The following is an 18,739-nucleotide window of genomic DNA, read 5'->3' on the forward strand; positions in this document are numbered from 1 at the left end:
GACGTGCATTATAAATCTGCTTGATGGTTGTTAAACTCTCAGCATTATGATCCCTAAATGTCATCAATATATTTCTCGGTTTAACCATATTCTTTGTCATGTCACCGAGTAAATTTTTCTCTTCATGAGATAATCTTCCAAGAAAAGGATTTCCCGTCAATAGGCTCGATAAATTATGGTTGTGCATACCATATTCCACATGGATAGTCCATCCTTCACCATCCTTTGAGGGTATTCCTCTTAGTCTAAATGAACACTCACACTTTTTGGTACATGCACCCCTAACAGGTTTAGGATTCTTCCAAGGTCTATACTTTCCGCTTCTTTCACAACCGAGAATTAGTCTTGTCCTAGTTCCTGGTTTTGCTGTGGCTGTTTCAGACCTGTAAATCACAACAACAACACCATTTTCCTTCCCAACATTTCTAGCCCATTTCAATAAATCACCACGTGTAACAAACACTTTATCATTGATAAATACAGCGGTAGAATCTACTAATTGTGGTTCTTCAAGTTTCATTTCATTGTTAGTCGTGTCAACATTTTCTTCTTCTTCGATGTTCATTCTGAAGAGAAAAAAATTGTAAAATTTACTGAAACATAATATAAAACTATGAAATTGATAAATGTGGTGGATTTTTAGATTTACTTAGTTTGTGTGAACTAATTTACATAAAGTAAGTTTACTTGTGCATATATTCATGTTCACGTGTTCAAGCACATTAATTATGTATACGTAAATTCAGTTTACATAGTTTATGTAAACTCAGTTTACATGAGTTAAGTAAACTGAGTTTACATACACTACGTAAACTGAGTTTACATCCACTATGTAAAATGAGTTTACAGAAGTTAAGTAAACTTAATTATGTATACGTAAATTCAGTTTACATAGTTTATGTAAACTCAGTTTACATGAGTTAAGTAAACTGAGTTTACATACACTATGTAAACTGAGTTTACACAGTTTATGTAAACTGAGTTTACACAGTTCATGTAAATTGAGTTTACGTGTATGTTATTGCTTTTTTAGAATATGTATGTAAACTAAATTCACGCGAGGCATATGTAAACTTAAACTACGTTAAACTTAAATCGATTCAAACAAATCAACAGACACATGAAATTAACAACTATAAACATCCATGGTAAAATTAACAACATCGAATAAATCATAGAGCAAACCCTAAATAGAAACTCGAAGAAATTTATGAAATTCACTCACTTGTATGAATCGAGTACGTATCAATGAAATAGATGTTGATTCAATTGGCGATTTTAGTAGGTATTGATTGCATATCCGTGGTGGTTTGTAGGTGAAAAAGGGGTGAGGGTTCAGAATGACAATGAAAGAACGATTTTTAGAAATTTACATGAAGAGGGCAATTTTGGTATTATTGTAAAATTTTAAATAAATTTGGGTGTAACTAGAATTATATGGGGTGAGACTAGAAAGAGTCATATTTTAATTATAACAAACACATTTATTTTAATTGTTATCTACTAATACTTTTTGTGAGATTGTTTCATGAGAACGTTTATGAGAACATTCTGACCTCACAATGAGAACAAGATATCTTCATCAAAGCAATAAACAATGCAAGGGACAAATATGAGCTTTTGAGCTAAAAGTCAAGACTTGCATAATTAAGCTAAAGAATAAATGTCATTCTCTTTGTCTCACCAAGAATAATCATAAAGGATCTATATGATTAAAAAGGCTTTAAATGGCAAAAATGATATATTAATTGCACATGGGCCATAAGAGAACAAAATCTGCCAAAAGCCCAAAGAAGAATTTCGATCCATTAAGGAAGGAAAAGAAGGAATCTTTGGAAAAGTGAAAACCTTGGATGTAAAGTATGTGACATCATCAAGATGACATCATCATGATCACACCAGGTCTAATCAACTTGCTGGAAGCAATTATCAACTCTCAACAGCTCATTACAGCTAAACAAAAGCGTGTGAAGCTTCTGCCAAGTACAACTGAATGCAGAGAACGTTCTGCAGAACGTTCTGCAAGTGCAAAATGTCATACTTTCTCTCCAAGCTTCATTTTGGAGCCCAAATCAAATTTGAATTAAAGCATGACAGTTGTTTTATTAAGTGGGGATCAAGTCTCTCTATCCCTATAAATACAGGAAGGCTGTGAAGAAGGATGGCAAGAGTTTACACACAAAGCTTTCAATCTCTCTCAAAGCAAAAAGCCTTCATTCTCTCTAAAGCTCTTCAACAAACATAAAGCAAACTCCTCAAACTTTCACTATATTTCTTTGTCTCTCTATCAATTTGAGTTTGTGTTTGTAACATCTCTTCTGAGATATTTTTTCTTTTACCAAAACAAATCACCATACAAAGTGACTTGTATTTCTCAAAGTCTATTGGGCTTAATAGTTTTGAGATAGAAAATACCAACCTTTCTTTTGCTAGTGTGCAAAGAATTGTAGAAGCCTGCTGAGGTTGATAATACAGAGTGTAATCGGACTGATCTGGTGTGATCAACAATATAGTGCTATTCAGAAGTTTCTGATAGCTGGATACTATAGTGGATAATCTCACACGAAGTGTGGGGACTGGAAGTAGCCGGCTTTGGTGAACCAGGATAAATCTCTTGTGTGATCTTTCTTCTCTCATCTCTTTATTTTTGTTTAACACATTTTGTAACGCCCTATTTCTATTAAAGCGATAAAACACGCGAATATAACAAATATTCAAGAAATAGACGCAACGTCTCAAAAATAAAACCAACAATATCATGCATATATATAATATTTCAACGGTCACAGCGGAATTCAAATCATAATCTTCAACATATACATGCCATGGTCAAAATATATCCTCATGTGAAAATACTCCAAGTCCAACAAGTGGACAATAGCAACAACATAGCAACAGAATCCAAAAACAACAAGTAGACGCTAAGCCTAATCAGAGCCTAGATACTACGACACTGACACGACAACGGAGAAAGCTCCCGTCGTCCAAACATCCAACAAGCAAACTCACCAAGCGTCTAGTCCTGCACAACGTCTACCCATCCATACAGACAGGTAGGCGGTCGAAACCACTGGGGGTAAGTATTACATTAATCATAATCAAATCATAATAGACAGGTGTACAAATATAAAAGAGTTCATAGGTATTTGCATACATGTCCAACATCAACATTCAATCATATAAGCAATACAAGTCCACACTTACCACCCATCATTAACAATCACAAACACAACCATCCGGCAATTAAATTTATGCAATGCGCCTAGACTTGACACATATATGCATGTGGTACCAGATCAACAACAATAGATGCCACCAAAACATCTAAGTAAGAGTACACCTCCTCTTACTATGTAAAAGTACACCTGCTTTTACATTTCAACAACAACAACAACATGGTATGATGCATGGACATATAGCAATGACTCGATAATGCACAACTCCAACATAACAACTATCAAAAACAATGTAAAAGTACACCTCCCTTTACATTTCAACAACTCAACAACATTGCATTATCAAGAATCATGCCCATACATTCAACAATCACATCTCACATAAAATTCATCAACATTCATCAACATCGATTTACAATTCATTTCCATTTACATCACATAAATCAAGTAAAATGGAATAACACAACAATTTATGATAAACATCATTCTCAACCTTCCACCATCATTCAAACACAATTACTTAGTCATATGTGACCTATTCACAAAAGATTCATAAGACTTTAGTGCATCAAGATTCATTTTTACTAAGTTCGTCTCCAAAAGTCACCATTTAAAAATACTAGAAGTTATGAACCAAAACCAATTCTACAAGCTCAATTGCCTATGTCATGTATTCTCACAAGTCACTTATGTGTGCAGTAGAGGTTACAAAAGCATTTCATCGGCCACACATGAAGAATTCCCAAAAAATCACGAAGTTCGTCTCTTGGCATCATTTTGCAAAACCAATTCAATTCCCAAAACAAAACCAAGTTAGACCCAAGCTATGATACTCTTAGAAGCTTAATTATAAACTTATTGAATAAGGTTAGGTGGTTGGAATCCATTGGTATGCTTAAAAGTACACAAAAATACAAAAAAAAACAAGGTTTTGGGATTCTGCAGAACTGACACAGTGGCGTGGTCAGGACACACGGTCGTGTGATCCCTTACAGGGGACTCTGACACGGTTGTGTCATCCAGTCACACGGTTGTGTCATTCCACCAGTACACCAAAAATGCAATTTTACGTTTTCGGGCATAAAATCTTGTTTTCGAATCCGATTTCAGTTCCGTTTTTGCCAATGCATTCCTAACACTTAAACCATACAAACCACACTTGAAAACTTGACATTTCAACATTAAAAGAACTTAATCAACTCATCCCAAAATGACTTATTTTGTAAAAGCTCTTAAAATGACTTTTACTCAAAAACCCATTTTCTTCCCAAAATGATTTCTCTCCAAAACCAAGTGATTAAAACAGAAAATCATACCATTCTAACCATTCTAACAATCTTCTTAATTCATTCAACATCATCAAAATCAAACTCCTTCATTATCAACCCATTTCCACCAAAAATTGCAAAATCACCAGAATTCAATCACAACAATACTTTCATCAACACCCAAAGCATAAATCCAACAACCACATGTTCCAAATCAATAACAACAACTAATGAACATGAATTCATGCACAATTTGACACCACAACTTCATTTTTCAACAAATTTACTCAAGAACACAATATACCCATATTTTTACATTTCAACATGTTAATTCACATACTAGCATGCAATTATCATACAAATCATGCTCTCAGTCATAACAACAACAATTATGCACGAATTCAGAGCAATTAGATTCAATATATCAATTTCATAAAAATGGGTTTAAATGAAAAATGATGTAATTATGATCAAAAACTAACCCCCTTACCTCTAACACCAAGAATCTTTAATTCAAGCTTCAATTTAGCTCATAAGTGATGAATCTTCTCCTCAAGCTCTAGCCCTTGATCTTGTTCTACTCTCTAGCTTCTATCTCTACTCTTCTCCAAATGAAATGAAATGTGAAATGTTGTGAAAACCTAATTTTCACCAACAACTAGCGTTTATATATGTCATCTATTCAATTGGGCTTATCTCTCGACCTTAATGGGCCTAACCCATTTCTATTCTAACACCCAAAATGTCACCACTCACTTAATGGTAAATTACAACACTAACGGTCACTTACCGGTAAATAAAATAATTACTACACTCTCTCTAATAACTTGGTAAAACCACATTCTTACTAACACACAAAATAATAATCCTCAATCAAAATTACAAAATTACCCCTACTCTCAAAATGACCAAAATGACCCTAAGTCCAAAATGACTAAAATACCCTTCTACACCGAATTCTACAATTCCCAACCAAAAATACACACAGATGCAAATAATCACATAATAGCACATACAACACACATAAATAAATAATAAAATAGATCTAGCGAAAATCGGGCTGTTACAACTCTCCCCCACTAAAAGAATTTTCGCAACCCTCATCCTACTCTCTGATTCCCAAGTGGCACTCTCACCGGTTGGTCCAACCCAAATCACTTTAACCAAAACGACCTCCTTGCCACGCAAACGCTTCACTTCACGATCCTCAATCCTAACTGGCCAAGTCTCGACGGTCAAATTATCCCTTACTTCCAAATCATCCACTTGAATCACATGAGACACATCATACACAAACTTCCTCAACTGAGACACATGAAACACATCATGAAGATTCGACAAAGATGGCGGTAACGCAATCCGATACGCTACAACCCCAACCTTCTCAACAATCTCAAAGGGTCCAACGAAACGAGGAGTCAACTTCCGACACTTTAAAGCACGACCAACACCGGTTATAGGATTCACTCTCAGAAACACATGATCACCAACCTGAAACTCAATGTCCTTCCTCCTCTTGTCATGATAACTCTTCTGCCTACTCTGAGACGCTCTCATCTTCTCTTGAATCATCTTAACCTTCTTGGTCGTCTCTTGCACGACTTCCGATCCTAACAAAGCACTTTCTCCTGACTCATACCAACACAAAGGAGTCTTACACCTCCGACCATGCAAAGCTTCAAACGGTGCCATTCCGATACTAGAATGGAAACTGTTGTAAGTAAACTCAATCAACGGTAAACATTCAATCCAACTGACACCTTGCTCCAACACACAAGCTCTCAACAAATCTTCCAAACTCTGAATAGTCCTCTCCGTCTGATCATCAGTCTGCGGATGATAAGCAGAACTCAACCTCAACTTAGTTCCCAAAGCACCTTGCAAACTCTCCCAAAACTTAAAAGTAAACCTCGGATCCCGATCCGACACAATACTAGAAGGAACACCATGCAATCTAACAATCTGCTCAATGTAGATCTCAGCCAACTTAGCCACAGACATACCGGTCTTGATAGGAACAAAATGTGCCGACTTTGTCAACCGATCAACAATCACCCAAATAGAGTCAAAACCCTTAACAGTCTTCGGCAACGCTCCAACAAAGTCCATCGATATACTATCCCACTTCCACTCTGGCACAAACAACGGTTGCATCAAACCTGCCGGTCTCTGATGTTCAATCTTAGACTTCTGACAAACCAAACAAGCATACACAAACTCTGCAATATCTTTCTTCATTCCAGGCCACCAAAACCACTTCTTCAAATCCTGATGCATCTTAGTCGCTCCGGGATGAATACTCAAACTACTTTTATGACCTTCTTCCAAAATCTGCTTCTTAAGCTCAAGAACACTTGGCACACAAACACGATCACGAAACATCAAAACACCGTTCTCATCCAACCTGAAGTCTCCACCCTTACCTTGACTAACCAACACCACTCGATCCACAAGTTCCAAATCTTCCTTCTGACCATTCCTAATCTCTTCCAAAATATTACTTGTCAGTTTCAACATTCCCAACCTCACACCATCCGGCGTCAACTCACTAACCAAACTCAAATCTTGAAACTGTTCAATCAACTCCAACTCTTTCACCATCAAAGCAGACATATGCAACGACTTCCTACTCAAAGCATCATCAACAACATTGGCCTTTCCAGGATGATAACTCAACTGGAAATCAAAATCCTTAAGATACTCCAATCATCTCCTCTGCCTCATATTCAACTCCTTCTAGTCAAACAAATACTTCAAACTCTTGTGATCACTGAACACCTCAAACTTAGAACCATACAGATACTGCCTCCAAATCTTCAACACATACACAACGGCCGCTAATTCCAAATCATGAGTCGGATAGTTCTTCTCATGCACTTTCAACTGCCTCGAAGCATAAGCCACAACCTGACGATTCTGCATAAGCACACCACCAAGACCCATCTTAGAAGCATCACAATACACAACAAACGATTCCTTCGGATTCGGCAAAATCAACACTGGGGCTGACGTCAACCTCTTCTTCAACTCTTGGAAACTCTTCTCACACTTAGCATCCCAAACATAAGCTTGTCCTTTCCGAGTCAACTGCGTCAATGGCAACGCCAACTTAGAGAATCCTTCAATGAACCTCCGATAATAACATGCCAATCCAAGAAAGATTCTAACTTCAAAAACAGACTTAGGTGATTCCCATTGCAACACTGCATCAACCTTCAACGGATCCACCGCAATGCCACCTTTAGAAATCACATGACCAAGGAAACTCACTTCCCGCAACCAAAACTCACACTTGGACAACTTAACAAACAACTTCTTCTCTTTCAAAACTCCCAACACAATCCTCAAATGCTCGGCATGCTCCTCTTCAGACTTAGAATACACCAAAATATCATCTATAAACACCACCACAAAACGATCCAGAAAAGGATGAAATATTCTATTCATATATTCCATGAAGACACCTGGCGCATTAGACACTCCAAATGGCATCACAGAATACTCATAGTGTCCATACCTCGTTCTGAACGCAGTCTTGGATATATCTTCCGCCTTCACTCTAATCTGATGATATCCTGATCTCAAATCAATCTTGCTGAACACCTTCGCACCAACCAACTGATCCATCAAATCATCAATCCTCGGGAGCAGGTACCGATTCTTGATTGTCACTTTGTTCAACTGCCGATAATCCACACATAACCTCATGCTTCCATCTTTCTTCTTAACCAACAACACAGGAGCTCCCCACGGCAAAACACTTGGCCTGATAAACCGTTTCTCAAGCAACTCTTCCAACTGCTTCTTCAACTCACCCAACTCTAATGCAGACATCCGATACGGCGCAATCGAAATAGGACTCGTTCTAGGCACCAAATCAATTGCAAATTCAACTTCCCTCTCCGACTGTAACTCGGTAATGTCGTCCGGAAAACTTCTGGAAACTCTTGCACTACCGGCAAATCACCAACTCCTTTCTCACCACTCTCTTTCAAGGAAGCAAACACCATGAATACCCTAGCTTCACCATCCAAAGACTTCTTCACTTGCTCCGCAGTCAAGAACTTCCCACCTTCCTCTGCTACCGGCTTAGCAAACGTTACACTCTTGGTCAAACAATTAATGTTAACACCAAAAGTCAAGATCCAATCCATACCAAAAATAACGTCCATATGCTTCAACGGAAGACACACAAGATCCAACTCAAAATCAACATTGCCAAAACTAACAGGACACTTAGCACACACTAAAGAAGTAGTCACCGATCCACTAGCCGGGGTATCGATAACCATCCCACGAGACAACGGAGTCACAACCAAACCCAAACGCTCAACACAACTAACTGCGATAAAAGAATGAGTAGCACCAGTATCAATAATTGCAATCAAAGGAGTACTATTGATAAAACACATACCTCGGATGAGATTATCCGGATGCTCCACCTCTTCCGCATTCAATGCAAACACCTTTCCCGCTGCCTTCTTCGGCTTGGTACACTTAGTACTAATATGCCCCTTCTCACCACAGTTGTAGCAAGTGATCTCCTTCTCCACATAAGTACACTCATAAGCCTTGTGACCCGTCTTTCCACACTTGTAACAACTATCACCTTTCTTGCAATCATTAGCAAAATGACCCAAAGTGCCACACTTGAAGCTCCTCACCTCAGCAACATTCACCTTAGAACCTCCACCACCTTCTCTCTTCTTGCCTTTGTCTTTGCTGTACGGCTCCCCAAATCCATGACTCTTTCCTTTCTTCTCATTCTGAGCCTTGTAGTGGTTAACCTTAGCTCTTCCAGCATCATCAAACATGCGACACTTATGCACCAAAGTATCAAAGTCTCGGATCTCCTGGACACACATGTACTGGTAGATGTCGGGCCTCAAACCGCTCTCGAACTTCACACACTTGGAAACCATAGCGTCCTTCGCATTGATGTACGGGCAAAACCTCACAAGCTCTTCAAACTTCGTTGCATACTCAACCACCGAACGGTTCTCTTGCTTGAAGTTCAAGAATTCCACTTCCTTCTTAGTCCTCAAATCCTCAGGAAAGTACTTCCTCAAAAACTCGGTCTTGAACCTAGCCCAAGTCACAGCTCCACCAGCCTCAAGCCTTCCCTTAGCATTGGTCCACCAATACTTAGCTTCCTCAGTAAGCATGTGAGTAGCCAACCTGACCTTCTGATCCTCACTAGTCACCATAGCACGAAAGATCCTCTCCATGGCTTGTATCCAACTCTGAGCTCCATCCGGGTCATACCTACCCTTGAACGTCGGCGGACTGTTTCGCAAGAAACGATCCAACCTCCGCTCCTCCGCCTCACCATGATCACGATGACCAACCGCCGCCTGCTCATTAACCTGAGCCAACACTTGAGGCATCGAAGTCAAAGCCTGAGCAATTGCTCCATCATCTCTACCACCGGCCATCTCACTTCTACATAAAACAAACCAACAAATAAGAACAACAGCACAACAACAAAAGAACAAGTACCGAAGGTAACTCATTACCATTCGCATACTAACAGGGAGTATCAACAAACACTAGTCTACTAGTCTATTAGTCCAGACAAGACTGACCACGGCTCTGATACCAACTTGTAACGCCCTATTTCTATTAAAGCGATAAAACACGCGAATATAACAAATATTCAAGAAATAGACGCTACGTCTCAAAAATAAAACCAACAATATCATGCATATATATATAATATTTCAACGGTCACAGCAGAATTCAAATCATAATCTTCAACATATACATACCATGGTCAAAATATATCCTCATGTTAAAATACTCCAAGTCCAACAAGTGGACAATAGCAACAACATAGCAACAGAATCCAAAAACAACAAGTAGACGCTAAGCCTAATCAGAGCCTAGATACTACGACACTGACACGACAACGGAGAAAGCTCCCGTCGTCCAAACATCCAACAAGCAAACTCACCAAGCGTCTAGTCCTGCACAACGTCTACCCATCCATACAGACAGGTAGGCGGTCGAAACCACTGGGGGTAAGTATTACATTAATCATAATCAAATCATAATAGACAGGTGTACAAATATAAAAGAGTTCATAGGTATTTGCATACATGTCCAACATCAACATTCAATCATATAAGCAATACAAGTCCACACTTACCACCCATCATTAACAATCACAAACACAACCATCTGGCAATTAAAATTATGCAATGCGCCTAGACTTGACACATATATGCATGTGGTACTAGATCAACAACAATAGATGCCACCAAAACATCTAAGTAAGAGTACACCTCCTCTTACTATGTAAAAGTACACCTGCTTTTACATTTCAACAACAACAACAACATGGTATGATGCATGGACATATAGCAATGACTCGATAATGCACAACTCCAACATAACAACTATCAAAAACAATGTAAAAGTACACCTCCCTTTACATTTCAACAACTCAACAACATTGCATTATCAAGAATCATGCCCATACATTCAACAATCACATCTCACATAAAATTCATCAACATTCATCAACATCGATTTACAATTCATTTCCATTTACATCACATAAATCAAGTAAAATGGAATAACACAACAATTTATGATAAACATCATTCTCAACCTTCCACCATCATTCAAACACAATTACTTAGTCATATGTGACATATTCACAAAAGATTCATAAGACTTTAGTGCATCAAGATTCATTTCTACTAAGTTCGTCTCCAAAAGTCACCATTTAAAAATACTAGAAGTTATGAACCAAAACCAATTCTACAAGCTCAATTGCCTATGCCATGTATTCTCACAAGTCACTTATGTGTGCAGTAGAGGTTACAAAAGCATTTCATCGGCCACACATGAAGAATTCCCAAAAAATCACGAAGTTCGTCTCTTGGCATCATTTTGCAAAACCAATTCAATTCCCAAAACAAAACCAAGTTAGACCCAAGCTATGATACTCTTAGAAGCTTAATTATAAACTTATTGAATAAGGTTAGGTGTTTGGAATCCATTGGTATGCTTAAAAGTACACAAAAATACAAAAAAAAAAACAAGGTTTTGGGATTCTGCAGAACTGACACGGTCGCGTGGTCAGGACACACGGTCGTGTGATCCCTTACAGGGGACTCTGACACGGTCGTGTCATCCAGACACACGGTCGTGTCATTCCACCAGTACAGCAAAAATGCAATTTTACGTTTTCGGGCATAAAATCTTGTTTTCGAATCCGATTTCAGTTCCGTTTTTGCCAATGCATTCCTAACACTTAAACCATACAAACCACACTTGAAAACTTGAGATTTCAACATTAAAACAACTTAATCAACTCATTCCAAAATGACTTATTTTGTAAAAGCTCTTAAAATGACTTTTACTCAAAAACCCATTTTCTTCCCAAAATGATTTCTCTCCAAAACCAAGTGATTAAAACAGAAAATCATACCATTCTAACCATTCTAACAATCTTCTTAATTCATTCAACATCATCAAAATCAAACTCCTTCATTATCAACCCATTTCCACCAAAAATTGCAAAATCACCACAATTCAATCACAACAATACTTTCATCAACACCCAAAGCATAAATCCAACAACCACATGTTCCAAATCAATAACAACAAGTAATGAACATGAATTCATGCACAATTTGACACCACAACTTCATTTTTCAACAAATTTACTCAAGAACACAATATACCCATATTTTTACATTTCAACATGTTAATTAACATACTAACATGCAATTATCATACAAATCATGCTCTCAATCATAACAACAACAATTATGCACGAATTCAGAGCAATTAGATTCAATTTATCAATTTCATAAAAATGGGTTTAAATGAAAAATGATGAAATTATGATAAAAAACTAACCCCCTTACCTCTAACACCAAGAATCTTTAATTCAATCTTCAATTTAGCTCCTAGGTGATGAATCCCCTCCTCAAGCTCTAGCCCTTGATCTTGTTCTACTCTCTAGCTTCTATCTCTACTCTTCTCCAAATGAAATGAAATGTGAAATGTTGTGAAAACCTAATTTTCACCAACAACTAGAGTTTATATATGTCATCTATTCAATTGGGTTATCTCTCAACCTTAATGGGCCTAACCCATTTCTATTCTAACACCCAAAATGTCACCACTCACTTAATGGTAAATTACAACACTAACGGTCACTTACCGGTAAATAAAATAATTACTACACTCTCTCTAATAACTTGGTAAAACCACATTCTTACTAACACTCAAAATAATAATCCTCAATCAAAATTACAAAATTACCCCTACTCTCAAAATGACCAAAATGCCCCTAAGTCCAAAATGACTAAAATACCCTTCTACACCGAATTCTACAATTCCCAACCAAAAATACACACAGATGCAAATAATCACATAATAGCACATACAACACACATAAATAAATAATAAAATAAATCTAGCGAAAATCGGGCTGTTACACATCTCACACACTATCACATCTAACTAACTCTCCAGAGTTCTCTGATCCTTCTATTGCTTTATTTATTTCTGTCATATATCCAGAGTTCTCTGGTCACTTTATTGCCTTACTTATTTCAGTTATATATCCAGAGTTCTCTGGTCATTTTATCGCTTTATTTATTTCAGTCATATATCCAGAGTTCTCTGGTCACTTTATCGCTTTATTTATTTCAGTTATTTATGCATAGTTCTCTGGTCAGTTTCTCGCTTTATTTATTCAAGTCATATATCCAGAGTACTTTGGTCACTTTAACTACTTTATTTATTTAAGTTATTTATTCCAGAATTCTCTGGTCCTCGTATTATTTTACTTATTCCAGTTATATAATCCAGAGTTGTCTGGTCCCGTTCATTTATTACTTAATTATATATTAAGTTATATTATTACCTGCTTAACCCTTACCAAGAATATTCTTGAGTAATTATTTTCTTTCAGAATTAAAATTTAAAAGGGTCACAATTCAAACCCCCCTTTCTTGCGACAATTATTGCTACTTCAAGCCTGACATTTCATTACTATTAAATTTAGAATCATATAGAGATTCTTGACAACAGGGATAGGATCAATTGTAACAGGGTAAGTAGGATTATTTCTCTGGAATCCACATTTAAAAATTGCTCTCCAAAATGTTGAGACTGAATAAGCAAGAACATGTATAGTCAAGGGGCACAACTAACAAAAATTCACAAAATATAACAAAAAGAAACTATTCAATCTTGTTGTCATGAATTAAGATAACTTTTTATCGCATTTCACATAGTTTTACTATTCATTGTGTCTACATTTGTAAGAAAAGAATAGGAAATGAACAACATTCTCAAGAATATCACATGAAACAAGACTGATGCAATAGTTTTCCAAAAATACCCTAAGCTAGTAAATTATTTGAAGTATGAAGTTAGGTTCCAACTGCAGACGCCTCTTAGAATGATCCAAATATTACAAACATTAAAGCGAGTATGGACATGAGCCAGGGTTTAATAACGATACAACCACTGACAAATTCCCAAACCCAGCAAATGTGTTTCTCTCAATACTCCAAATATGTTAAAACATCAATTTTGATATCCTTTACATTAATCGTCAATGTTAAGCTCTTAAAAGAACAATACAAAACATAATAAACTCGAACAATCCATAGCATGATGCAGACAATGCCTAATTAAGTCATTGCAGATATTATGATAAAAGTGTTTCAAATTGAGAGAAATATAAGAAATAATCAGAATTACTAACAACAAATAACAAAAAATAAATATGTTATTTTGCCTCTGTGGGTTATCTTAAAATCCTGTTTTGCTTTTTTGATCGGTGTGGAGCATCAAGTCTTAACATGACATTTGCACTAAATGTTAAACTTAAGAATCCCGTAGATAAACTTAACGCAGAGATAGGATCAAGTGTTAAATGCAGAACACAATAAAAAAAACAGGGTAACTACTAACTAATCAGAGATCAATAATTAAGCAACAGATTCACCATAAAAAATAAGTTATAAATAAGCAACAAACCACTGCAAAGGTAATAAACCAAACCAACTGGGTAAGTAGGATCATTATTTCTCTAGAATGAATCAATTCACACCATTTGAAAATGTCTGCCCAGTATCTTTTGAGACCGAATAAGCAGGAACATCAGCAGAAGTCATTGTATATCTAACAGACCCATCGGTAAAAGTATCTCCAGATTCAAGATGAGCATCAAAAACAAAAACAATTTCTCCAGCATGAGCTTCATCAACTTCCTCAATCAGATCGTCACGTCTTTTACCCAAACGAGGAATCTGAATCTTCTTACCAGTGTTAACATTTGTAATAAAATCACCCTTCTTAATAACACCCTGATAGATTCTAAGATAAGTTAATTTTAAATACCTCTCATGCCAATTTGCAAAAGCCTTTGCAACAAATGGTGCATCAATACTTCCAGACAATTCAACTTTCTCACCATTCTTATTTAGATCAAGAGCATAATTACTAACATCGATTGGACTTGGCAAATACCTAATTACACCCTCCATAAATAGTTCTAACGCCTCGTAGCTCTCATCACCAATGATAATTGGTACAAATTTCATTGATATAGTTGCCCTACGAATTGCATCATCGAGAACAGACTCTGGAATTTCGCTGCCACCATGAAAAGCTTTAGAAAGTTTATCATCAACCTTTGATACAATTTCAATGAGTTCGCGTCTTTTCTTCAACACAAACGCTTGCATATCTTCAGGTATTTCTCCTACTTCTACATCGTTATAATCAGGTGTTTCAGAGCGAAAAAAGTAGGCCTTTAACTTATCAAAAAGTCTAACAAACATGTTAAGGCGAAAAAAGTAGGCCTCTAACTTGACAAGATCAACAAATCCAACATAACAATCGTCAATGTGTATTGGAACTTGAATTGCAGCACAACGATGATTAAGCTTAGATTTTACTTGATCTACAATGTTCCATAGATCTGCTCCTTCCTGATCCAGATCGTCAATAAATATAAGCCTAGGAAGTTGAAATCTTGTCATTTGTTGATCCATAGTAATGGATTCGATTTTAACACCATCAAGACTAGAAAGAACAAGAATTGCACTGTCAAAAATATGCGAAGCTAGTTGAACATCAACATTGAAATCAACATGATCAGAACATATCTTCTCCAAAAAAGTATCATAGCAAGAAATGTCAAATAGGGTTCTGTTTTTATAGGAAGTGACATATGTTTCGGTATGTATGTTGTCTATCACGTCCTCGTATACAAAACGTGGGTCGTCGTAGTTCAGATAGCAATGATGTTCTAATAATACTATTTCCCTGTCCGTCCGCTTCGTAACGTAGTCGTATCCAGAAATCCAGACGTGGCGCAGCTGCTCCACTGACTTCTTGGAGAAGTGACGGAGGTGGAAAGGGCTGGGGAGAACGGAGGAAGATGGATAAATAGAGGAGGCGGAGGAGGAGCGTACGGTGGAGTAGAAAAGGCGTGGCAAGGAGGACCTTGAGAAGAAACGATTCAGGGCGGCAAGGGGTTTGATGGAAGCTACATTGTAGTAAGCAAACCTAACAAACATTAAGATGCGGGGGTTTGGGTTAATCTGCGTTTACCCTTTCTTTTTTGGTACAAATTCTAATATTAACATTCTTTCGGGCAAATTCTATGGTACACCCAAAGATTTGATTGTATTGGTACACCAAATCATTGAATTAATAGTTAAATGTGTTATTTTTTTACAGAAAAATTGTTTTCTATCACCTATAATTATAATAATTAAATCTTATTTATCAAAAACGTCAACGAAATAAAATTTACTTTTTATGAATTTTTAGTACTCATAATAGAGAATTTTGATTATTTTTTACAATAAAATATAAAAAAATTAGTATAATTTTTATAAACAATGTGTAACACCCCGTTTCCCAACATAAAAATTTCTTAATTAAAAATCAGAGTAATTCAACTTTAAACGGAATGCCACACTTCTTAAAAATTCATAAACTGAATAAATAACAATTTATTCTTCAAAATCATTTAACATAAGTAATTCAAAACTTTGCAGCAGAATTAGTTCATTCAACATAAAAAGTCTTTGGCACGTAGGCCTCATCAGAAAATCTCATAAGTCCTAGTTCAATATTTATTCATAAAAGTTCATAAACAATACGTAAGGAATAGAAGTAAAGTCAAGTCCCATCCCGTTACGTATCAGAGCACCTAGACACACATGTGAGGAGTCCACTCACGACGCCTCTAATCTTGATTACCTGCAAGTTACCCATACGAAGAGCAACATTTCCAAGCAGAGGGGTGAGATTTCTCAAACAATAAAGTTAAGCATATAAATCATATAAAGTACATTCAACAACTTAAACATCCTATAATTCATTAATCATATCTAGCAACTTAAACTTCCTTAACTAGTATCATTATTCTTCCTACATTAGTCATATACTTCATATTATATCATCATATAAATATCATCACATATCTACAAATATTAGTCATAAGCATTATCATATATGCTTTTTAATCATAGCATCATACATCAACTTAATCATAGACATAAACATCATCATATAACATCAAATACTAATCATAACCATCTCATAACTTTATATATATATATATATATATATATATATATATATATATATATATATATATGTATATATATCAATCATAAACAAAATCACAAACAATCATCTTAACTATAATCACAAGGAATCTTCATACATCATCATTAGTAAACGTATAACATCTTATCATAAATCACATATCAGCATATCATAAATCACATAGCACCTTATCATAAATCATATAGCATCTTATCATAACAACTTCATATTCAACCATCATAAACAAATCATAATCAACATCATAGGTACAAACACAATGTCATCAAGTATCATCATAAATCTATTCATAATAATAATCATAAGCATCAACATCTAACATCAATAATAATCATAAGCATTAACAGCTAACATCAATAATAATCTTAAGCATTAACAGCTAACATCAAATATAATCATAAGCATCATCATGTAATTCACATAAGTATCATTATCAAAACATCGTCATCAAATCATAAACAAACATCATCATCAAAACATCATAACAACTTCTTAATCATACTCATAATCAACTTCATAATCATTCATAGACAACATTCTTAATCAAATTCATCATTCACTTCATATTCAATCTTAAACAACTTCATAGTCGACTCGACACTTGACTTGACAATGCAACCCAACTTGACAATGCAACTCTTAACAACTTAAATCATCGTAAACTTCTTGATATGCAAATGCATGTGGTACCATTCAGTAACATATATGAGCGTAATTAGGCTCTTCAACAAGTGAGCATTAAGCTGTCGGGCCTCAAGCCCCCATCTTTAATGAGTATGCAATGGACTCAATCTCCCTACAACTTGACAACTTAAACAACATCATGAACATCTATGACATGCTAACATCTTGACAACATAACATCTTAACAACTTGATGACTTCATAACGACTCGACGACTTAACAACTCTTATCATCTTAACGTCTTAATGTCTTAACATCTTAGCATCTTAGCATCTTGACAACATATGGATCAATTAAATAATTCATGTCATATCATAATATAACAATATCAAATGATAAAAAACAACATCTTAAAATATCATATTCATCAATCATAAATAACTTCATATAACATCGTATTTAAACATCGACAATAATTCACTAAGTATCTTTGTAAAAACATAATAAATTATCCACAACATATTTTCATGTCAAACCAAAGCTACTGGAAAGATATCACAAATATCAACAACTTTCATGTTTACAACAAAGATCAATTCAAAATAGAAACATATGAACAGAACGCAAAAACATGAAACAGAGAATGCTGTCACCGTACAATTTTGCTAAGACCTCCCTGTAGTATTTTCATCATAATTCAAAGATCAAACATCATTTTCACGTCAAACCAAAGCCACTAGAAAGCTAACAAAATTATCTAAAACTTTCATGTTTACGCCTAAGACCAATTCTGTACCGATCAATACCAGTTTTCATTTTAAATTCGGAAAAGTTGTGCTGAAAGTCCATAAAAATTCACTGTGACCTACGTGCAGTAATTTGACCATAACTCAAGTTCTATAAATCGTTTTGACGTGAGACCAGCGGCATTAGAAAGCTAACATCCATACCTACAACTTTCATGTTTACACCTAAGACCAATTCGACACCGATTATTACACCTAAGACCAATTCGACACCGATTAATTCCAGTTTTAATATCAAAATTCGGGC

At 35.9% G+C, this 18,739-nt stretch overlaps 1 protein-coding gene and 1 pseudogene across 1 annotated transcript in view; both read right to left on the reverse strand.

Annotated features, from left to right (window-relative positions):
• LOC146929941 (disease resistance protein RPV1-like) overlaps nucleotides 1-18,739 on the reverse strand; it is a 68,395-nt gene that overhangs the window by 17,558 nt on the left and 32,098 nt on the right. The window lies entirely within an intron of this gene.
• Nucleotides 14,379-15,965, reverse strand: LOC146929945 (elongation factor G-1, mitochondrial pseudogene; annotated as a pseudogene).

The sequence above is a fragment of the Medicago sativa genome, chromosome 4, assembly GCF_051527215.1.
Source record: "Medicago sativa cultivar Bolivia chromosome 4, Bolivia_mono, whole genome shotgun sequence".
Taxonomy (NCBI): Eukaryota; Viridiplantae; Streptophyta; class Magnoliopsida; order Fabales; family Fabaceae; genus Medicago; species Medicago sativa.